Raw genomic sequence first — 8,397 nt, 5'->3', positions numbered from 1 at the left:
GTGCTGGACAACTGTAAAAAACAAAAGAAAAAGCAGAGTAACACAGCCAGCATGTTACTCTGACAAGTGGGACTCCACACAGTAAAAACAAAGTAGTGAACGTCACTACTAATTAGTAGTGAAACCTCTGCCACAATACTCACTATTTTTGTGTAGTGACGTTCACTACTTTTTTGTAGTGAACGTCACTACAAAAAAGTAGTGAACGTCACTACTAATTGTAGTGAACGTCACTACCAACTGTAGTGAACGTCACTACTAACTGTAGTGAACGCCACTACTTGCAGTGCCATTAGTAGTGAACTTCACTACTGTTTTACAGTGAACGTCACTACTTATTTGCAGTGATTTCACTACATCGCATTTGCATCCAGTTTATGCATTCATGCACCATAGAATCCATTAAAAACAATACTGCATACAAGTAAAAATACATGTATACAAAATGTCAGTTTTTTTTTGTATAGGTGCATACATGTTAGTCCAGAAATTTCTTGTGAGAAGATTCTGCAGCAGCAAAGATGCATCAGATACTGTGCAGTGTATATTGCAAGTTTTCTCATTGAACTGCAAGATATATATAACAATATAATACAAACTATGGTAGCTAAATAAATCTTACCAGCATAGCTACAATAGAGCAGATGTACATGATTTATGCTGTGATAAAATAATTGTTGATATGTAATATGAGATAAACATATATGCACTTACCAACTATTGCACAACTGTGCGTAAGGGATGGGTGCATGGTATAACCATCTGATATGTTAGATCAGTTCCTATTAGTAACCACAGTATAGTGATAGCAAATTGTTTCATTTGCTAGTCTTGCAGTATTCGCTATATCAAGAAACAAAGATCGTAAACGATCTCCAATGTAATAAGCTAAAGCATTTACCTGTTTAAAACTGCTACCAATGGAAAGTCAGTATTACCTAAACTGCCAAACAACATTTTAACTGCAGAATGGTTGTTTAAAGCTACAAACCTTAAACACTTGCAGACACACAGCAGTACCCCACAGGTATACACCACTGCAATGAATATCAATCGGCTACTGCATGGAGAGAGAACCATCATTATTATAAATGAGAAAACACAATAAGTAGAGTTAGCTTACAGTATGTGCGACCTCGGTCTCATGCAACCACAATCAGATCGTAGTAAAAGATCTGCGTGGGAACGGCAAGGTAAATACAAGAACAAAACTGACAAACATGCATACATACAGAAAACAAAAAAAAAGTGATTAGCTAGTAGTGGTAAAACCGTGAAGCTCAGGTATGTCAGAAAGCTAAAATACGTCAGTGTACACTGTGACAATCCAGTTTGTAAGCAACCGCCAGTCACACCATAAGTGTCAGTACTCCATCACTCAATTCAGTTACTATGTGCTATACCTTATGGTATATTAAAATGAAAGCCCCAAACTTCATCACCTCTCAGCTCTGGTACTACAGTGCCCGCGCCGGGAAATTGGCGGGCAGCCAACTTTGCAGGCTGGGGTAGTCTACGTGTGCAAAAGTGTAAAACAAATAATTACAATTTAAGACTTACTTTTCTGAATTGTTAACCACTTGTTAAATGCAACAGCTACTAGGTACGCAGTGCTAAGCTGCCTAGCCTACTCAGTTGACTCGAGAGACCACTCGCTGCGGCCACCTGACCGCACGTCACAGTTACGAAACAGTCCCTAGTCAATAGAAAACAGAAGTAAAAGAACAATTATTAATCTTCCACTTACACGACTTCTACAGCACGTAACTAAGTGAGCAACGATGTTACCAAGATGTTACCAAGTAGATGACATCATCAATTATATGTAGCATTATTTAGAGTTTCCTTGACATGATGCTACTCGAGGTGCTACCTCTGGTGCTACCCGGGTGCTACTGTTTAGTGCTATGCACTCTGTATCTGAAGATCTATAGTGTTTATCGTCTGTAATCAACCGTTCCTGATTAGTCTGTTTAAAATCGTAAGTAAACAAGCTGTAACTGTAAACACACATTTGAATTAATGGGCGTTAGCCAGCCCATAGATAGTATATTCTACGTACAATATACTGTCTATGGCCAGCCTTTCATAATTACGAAGGTTTTAAGATGTTATTACCAGGGCTAATAGCACTTTACACTGACAAATTACCGGTGCTTTGACTGATTACCAGGGCTCTAACCCTGGTCATCGCCATCCCTGGTATGGCTATAGACCCTTCGCAGGTGAGCTGCTGCCATAGCAGCATCCGCTATCTTGGAGTACAACCAGTTTTGCAAACCTGATAGCATTGCTTTTCATAAGAGTAAAACAATACCTAGGGCTGCTTCTCCTGCATTCCACAGCAAAGGTTGACCATGTAGGTTAAATGTACACTCTCCCCTATGCTATCAGCAGTGTTAGGAGTAACACGTTACATTAGTAACGCGTTACGTAATATTATTACTTTTGTGGTAACTAAATATAATGAAATACGCTATAAAAATGATTAATATAACTCAAGTTACTTTGCTTACAAATGTAACACGTTACCTATGTAATATAGTTACTGTAATATTACGTAATATTATTACTACAAGTAACGAAGTTACTAATCTCGTTCATTGTCCTCTGAGTAATGCCTAGCCACAACGAAGTAACGAAGCCTACTGAATGAAGCTTATTCACCAGCTTCTTACTTAAAACCAAGATTTGCACATTTTCCAACAACGCAATCATGTCACGTGATAAAGTGGTAGTTTCACACGTGACAGCTTAAGGCTGTGGACACAAAGTAATATAATATGTAATATTATTATAGTAACTTTATTTTATGAGTAATATGTAACTGTAACTAAATAGTTCAGTTGCAAGTAATATGTAATATGTAACTAGTTACTTTTACACAGTAACTTGCCCAACACTGGCTATCAGGGTTGCAAATCAGGTTGTACTCCAAAATGGTGAATGTTGCTATGGCAGCAGCTCACCTGCAAAGGGTCTATATACTACTGACATTATTTATTGATGGCCCGGGGTCAATAGTCTCTCACTATTATTATTATATATATACTTGCATGGCCAAACTACTGACCTGGAAAATGAATTTATGGCATTCTTTTCTTTTCTGAACCCAATGACACATTGCGACTGTGCCAAAGTTTGTGGATATGCAGGCATTAATTAGGATACTAGCTGCCAGTCCACTGTGCGACCTGCAACTGTGGTCAATGTCAGCCAGACCTCAATTAATATTTATGGAAAGGTTTGTCCTCACTATTGACTGATTTCATGTACTATTTATTCATGTGCTATTTTGGACATTTTGGGACCCAGAATTTTTATCCATTTTTTGCAGGTTTTCCTCTTTCAGGGGTAAAAAATGTATTAACCATAACTGTTGAGACCAAAATTTTTGTTCTTCCGTTGTTATCTAAGAGTTCTTTAAAGGGTCAGAAATACTACTGAGATCATTTTATGATAACTTTTTTTATGGAGCTCACTCCAAAGACATTCTAAAGAGCTCACTGGTCTTGTAATGCCATTCCCAGAATATGAAGCCTCGACTTTGCAAGTGCTGGAAGATTTTCATTTCTGGTCAAGTTATTTTAATTCAGTTACTGTATAATGTGCCGGTGCCCATCCTGGTCCGGTTACTCTAGCATTCAAATCAGTAGCATGTTACAGAAAACAGGCTGTGCCAATCAGATTATGTTGTTGGTATTCACAATTTTTTTTAAGTTATCATGCATTGCATGATACTATAGAATTATCAAGAGTTAATAATAGCTCTTGGAATTATGTAATATGTTTTGTGAAGATGTAATGGCTGCTTGTAGTCAACAATAGGGTGTTCTTTAAAAGAACAAAAGATGGAGGTAGAGGGCCATGTAGTTGGAGCTGATGTACTCGTGATGCCTAATCAATATAAAAACTATTTTTTGGTTGTGCTTTTTGGTTGAGTTTGTTTAACCTATAACTATGCTTACTTCGTATGGTTGTTAAACATGCCATTCTTGCTGCCATTGTGATCTCATTGTATAATTATCTTCCATAGTTGCAACTCTGTAATGCTATAGTGAGAGTGACCAGACCCTTCCTCTTTTTGTGAAGGAGTGGGTGCTGCCAGGGTAGTACTCTTTCTAGTAGGGTATGGGTGGAATCCTTACATTGTGCGGCCCCCAGAAGTAAATTCTGAAGTCGTTCTGTTTAAACAATTACTATATTCTCCATATGCTGCTGATGGGATCAATGCAAAAGGGGAACCAAACATCTATTCATCGCTTGACTACGGAGACCAGCCATTGTTCTTGTAGTATTGGTATGCTCTATTAGAGTATCTTGCACCTTCATTGTTTACTGTGAGACTGTCAACCATAGTCATATCACTAGGGTGCTTTTCAAGAGAGAATTTATAGAGAGCCATTTGGAGCATTTTGGCTTCTTGGAATGGAACCAAAGCAATGGCGGATTTAGCATGGGGAATTTCCAGAATGAGGTTCCATGGAACCCTTTGAACTCCCTGGATCTGCCCCTGTGTTTATACTTGACCAACCGTATTTCCAGTCTGTATTGTATCACTTCCAGCAAATGCAAGTGCTGAGCAAATATTTAACATTTCAATACTGCAAGAAACAGGATGATGCTAAACCTGTTATATGCCATCGGCTTTTATTCAATTCAATTCCATGATCGCTTCTGTATGATAGCGATAACCATTCACAAATAATTGAATTATGCATATAATATGTGATTGCCTGCTGCCATGAATACTCTCACCACCAACCCTACATGAAACACTGCCAAATGATAGTGTCACTGAGACACGTACCAGCTTTCTCAGAAGCTTTAAGGGTAAACTTGGAGGTATCAAGAGTTACTTAATACTGTAGCTAATGGATCTCTAGTAATCAGATATAGCAGAGTCGAGTATCCACAGTTATAATAGTGAGCGAAAACCAGCTGTTTTTGTATGGTTCTATTTTGTAGTAAAAAAGTATTGAGTATAAAAATATGCATGCTACATAAAAAATTATGCATGTTTTAGTTTTAATGTACTGAAACAAAGCACGAATCAATAAAACCTATATAAACCATCAGATTTGCCTTTTCATGGGGAGTAAGACAATCTTTATTTCATGTATATACATCAGAAGCCATGTGAGTTATGGGTGATGCGGTAAAAATTAAGTTTACCATGGTCGCTTCATTGTTGGAATGGTCTTCTTCTTTGTCCACTCCTTTTGTTACTATAGATAACGGAGAAGCAATAAAATAGAATCCAAGGAATGGGCAAAAATAACCGGTCTTTGCTCAGCCAATCACATACGCAAAGTCACAAAATATGTGCAATTATTTCATTATATCTTTTCAGTTTAAAGTATTGTTTTCTATTGCAGATCTGTAATGGCCACTGCGTGATGAAAGATAAAAAAGAAGTTGGAACTTGGAAAGAAGCTGGCAAAGGATGTGTCTTCAGGGTGGCTACGTTGTATTTAAAAACATAACCAGATACTCAGCATTATTATCTTAGATGTTAAGGTACTATAATTTTAGACTATATGTGGTTTATTTACGTAGTAGCGTAAAATCCTGTATATTCCTTAAAATACGTTAGTGTGAAGTTTACATGAGTACTGTACATTATTACTAATATGAATACACTATGAAAGTACATATCAAAAGTATGTGTAAATGAATACGCTATGAGAGTGCATATATTAAGTCATGATGATGCTGGACAGATGATGGGAAACTACATGGGGTGGCCTTATACAGAATCATCATGAAACTTAAGTGTGAGTGTTAGGTGTGTTCCTTCATAGATAATTAATGGTTACTCGGTATGTGACTGGATTTATGAAAAGGGGTCTTCCACACACATCCAATTCTATGAACTCAGAAGTCCATAACTCATTGCTCAAGGAATGTATTAACTTGAAAATTTGTCCATCCACTAAACTATGTTAGTGCTCACTACTGTCCAATTTTTTAATCAATAGCCTTTTCAGTCTAAAGATATCACAGACCTCTCAACCTGGAAGCAGATCTGGTTGTGAGAAAGCCAGCCACCCATCCCCATGCAGCTGTGAAGCCTACCATCTTTGTGCTGGGGCTCATGCACATAGTTACATTTGTTTTAACAAAAAAATGTTTTAAAAGGCACAACTAGCTAGCTATGTGAGCGCAGTACTGCTGTTTACTGCAGCTTATAATATCTCTATACTATAGTGTAGCTTACTATATGACAAGAACCTACTATTTTGCTCCATCGTTGAATCACGTGATATCAGTCTTTCAACTCAGCTGATGTACTGGTTCACCAGTGATTCGTTGTTGAAATCACCTCCCATCTCTTGAGTAATCAGTATCCAGCTGTGGATTTAGTGTTCAGCACAGATTTTCCGCACAAGTACATCTCACAACAACCGAAATTAAGCAATAAACATTTGTAATAACACAACTGGTAGGATTTCACCTAATTCTTCAGTGTACTGAGTCTTTTCTCAAAGGATTTCACCTTTAAATAGGGGTCAGTTCATTGAGTTTGGCAGCAAAGTGACTTGATTGTGACACATTCAAAAGTATGGGAAACTGCCAAAATTTTCAGCTCAAAATACAGAGGCACCCCACTATTCTAATTATCTGATCACGTGACACCTGCTACAAGACGTTTTGGGGCTTAAATCAAGGAGGTTTAGCGTGCCTTAGAAAATTTTATTGGAAATCGTGAGATCAACAAGTGGTCGTGATATGAAGGCTGAAATCATGCGTCTCATGACCAAATTGTGATAGTTAAGAGGTCTGGTTATGAGTCATTAAATTTGGTAAATTAGATGTATGGAAGACCCCCTTTCGCAAATCTGGTCACATATATGTGACCGGATTTGCGAAAAGGTACCTTTTTCACACATTTGACATACCAGCAGACAAAATGCCATAACTGTTGACTCCTTGCACTGATTGGCTTTCTTTTTGTATCAAACTGTAGCCACATAATGTAGGCATACTCATGAAATATTACAGACACATGCTTGCAATGATACAAAAGTTACAAAGTTTGAAAGTTGAAAAAATGGGTCAAATTTTATGTGTGAAAAAGGTACCTTTTCGCAAATCCGGTCACATATGTTGTTTGCGGGCACTTGTTCTATAGTCTAAAGCTGGACAGAAAATACTCTACACACATGCACCTCCACCCAACATAGTTTCACATGCCCAGACTATCTATCTGTGTCAGCTACATATTCTCAACCAGGGAAATATCAACCCACCTTCACAAGTGAACTATTTCACACAGCCTGTTTGCCTCCACCTCATCCCGTATCAGTGGTATAGTCGGGGATTACACTGATAGGTGCATAACTCAAGGCAATACAGTATTTGTATTATAAATTAAAGCATAACAGTTAGACTCTGAAATATTGCATAATGCAAAGGTTCTGGGTTACCATTTGCATGGCTTGCCTTTCAAGTCAAAATCAGTACTTGCAATTAGAGAAGCTTTACATTCTTATTGCCTGGCCAAGGTGGGGATTTGCATCACTGAAAATTATAGTTTCCCACCTACCGGGTAAGCACTGACAATGTAAACCCCGACCATGTCTCGACCTGTAAACCCTAGGAATACTCAGGCTAGAAGGGGATTTGTATGGTCGTGTGACATAATGAGCTAGTTTGAGTGGATTCTAGAAAGACTGTCTGAGTGAATTTCCTTAGCGAGTAATTTTTTCATCCCTAATAAATACAGAACAAGGCACATTTCACAAATGTCTATGTTTCCAGATACATGTACATGATATATTGTTTTTCATTTACAGACTCGTTCTGCCCGCTGCTGGATGAAAGATGCAGAAGCTGGTCAAAGATGTGTTTTTGTTACGTATGTACATTATACGTATATTTCCATTGTTAAACTTAACAGTACGTATAGTTGATGTTATATAATATTTTACATTTACCATTTTGATTACATGAATGTGAAAGTTTAGTGGTTTCATAAATGCAGGTATTTATAGCATTTACATACTAAAATTTATGAGTACAGTTTGACATCAGATTTGCCTAGTTTCCCCATGTCCAGAAGAGTAGTCAAAACTTTTTTACTTGGCTTACTACAGCCTAGTAGAAGACTTCATTGACGTTCCTGCAGAAGTACATATTGAACCTAATCAATGAATGAAAGTCCTTTGTGAAGTAAATCCTAGCTCCTTAGCATTGACAGCAGCATCCCATACCATATCCCCTGCAAATTTCTAAAGGTTGTCATGTGATCTTTCATGCATGTGCAAACTCATAGTATCTTCTTATAAGCATCCTTTTCACATCAATAAATGGCTTCAGGTGGGAATCTTAATCTTCAAATCAGAAATTTATCAAATGTACTGTATAGTCCCTACCAATAGAAAATCTGAGGCT

At 37.6% G+C, this 8,397-nt stretch overlaps 2 long non-coding RNA genes across 4 annotated transcripts; one reads left to right on the top strand and one right to left on the bottom strand.

Annotated features, from left to right (window-relative positions):
* Window positions 1-393: 393 nt before the first annotated feature.
* On the bottom strand, window positions 394-1,827 carry LOC136252250 (uncharacterized). 3 transcript variants are annotated; one of them, XR_010699428.1, is made up of 9 exons: window positions 1,748-1,827; window positions 1,561-1,696; window positions 1,404-1,513; window positions 1,124-1,175; window positions 992-1,060; window positions 902-943; window positions 715-843; window positions 623-660; window positions 394-567 (listed from the first exon to the last, which is right to left on the bottom strand). It is a non-coding gene; the product is annotated as an uncharacterized lncRNA (long non-coding RNA). The 3 variants fall into 3 exon arrangements; XR_010699430.1 differs by having other exon boundaries at window positions 902-938; XR_010699429.1 differs by lacking the exon at window positions 1,404-1,513.
* Window positions 1,815-7,967, top strand: LOC136252251 (uncharacterized). The gene is made up of 3 exons (XR_010699431.1): window positions 1,815-1,981; window positions 5,379-5,520; window positions 7,800-7,967. It is a non-coding gene; the product is annotated as an uncharacterized lncRNA (long non-coding RNA).
* Window positions 7,968-8,397: the final 430 nt, after the last annotated feature.

The sequence above is a fragment of the Dysidea avara genome, chromosome 4 (assembly GCF_963678975.1).
Source record: "Dysidea avara chromosome 4, odDysAvar1.4, whole genome shotgun sequence".
NCBI classification, from domain to species: domain Eukaryota; kingdom Metazoa; phylum Porifera; class Demospongiae; order Dictyoceratida; family Dysideidae; genus Dysidea; species Dysidea avara.
The sequence above is the reverse complement of the archived record's forward strand: the minus strand, read 5'-3'. Positions and strand labels throughout refer to the sequence as shown.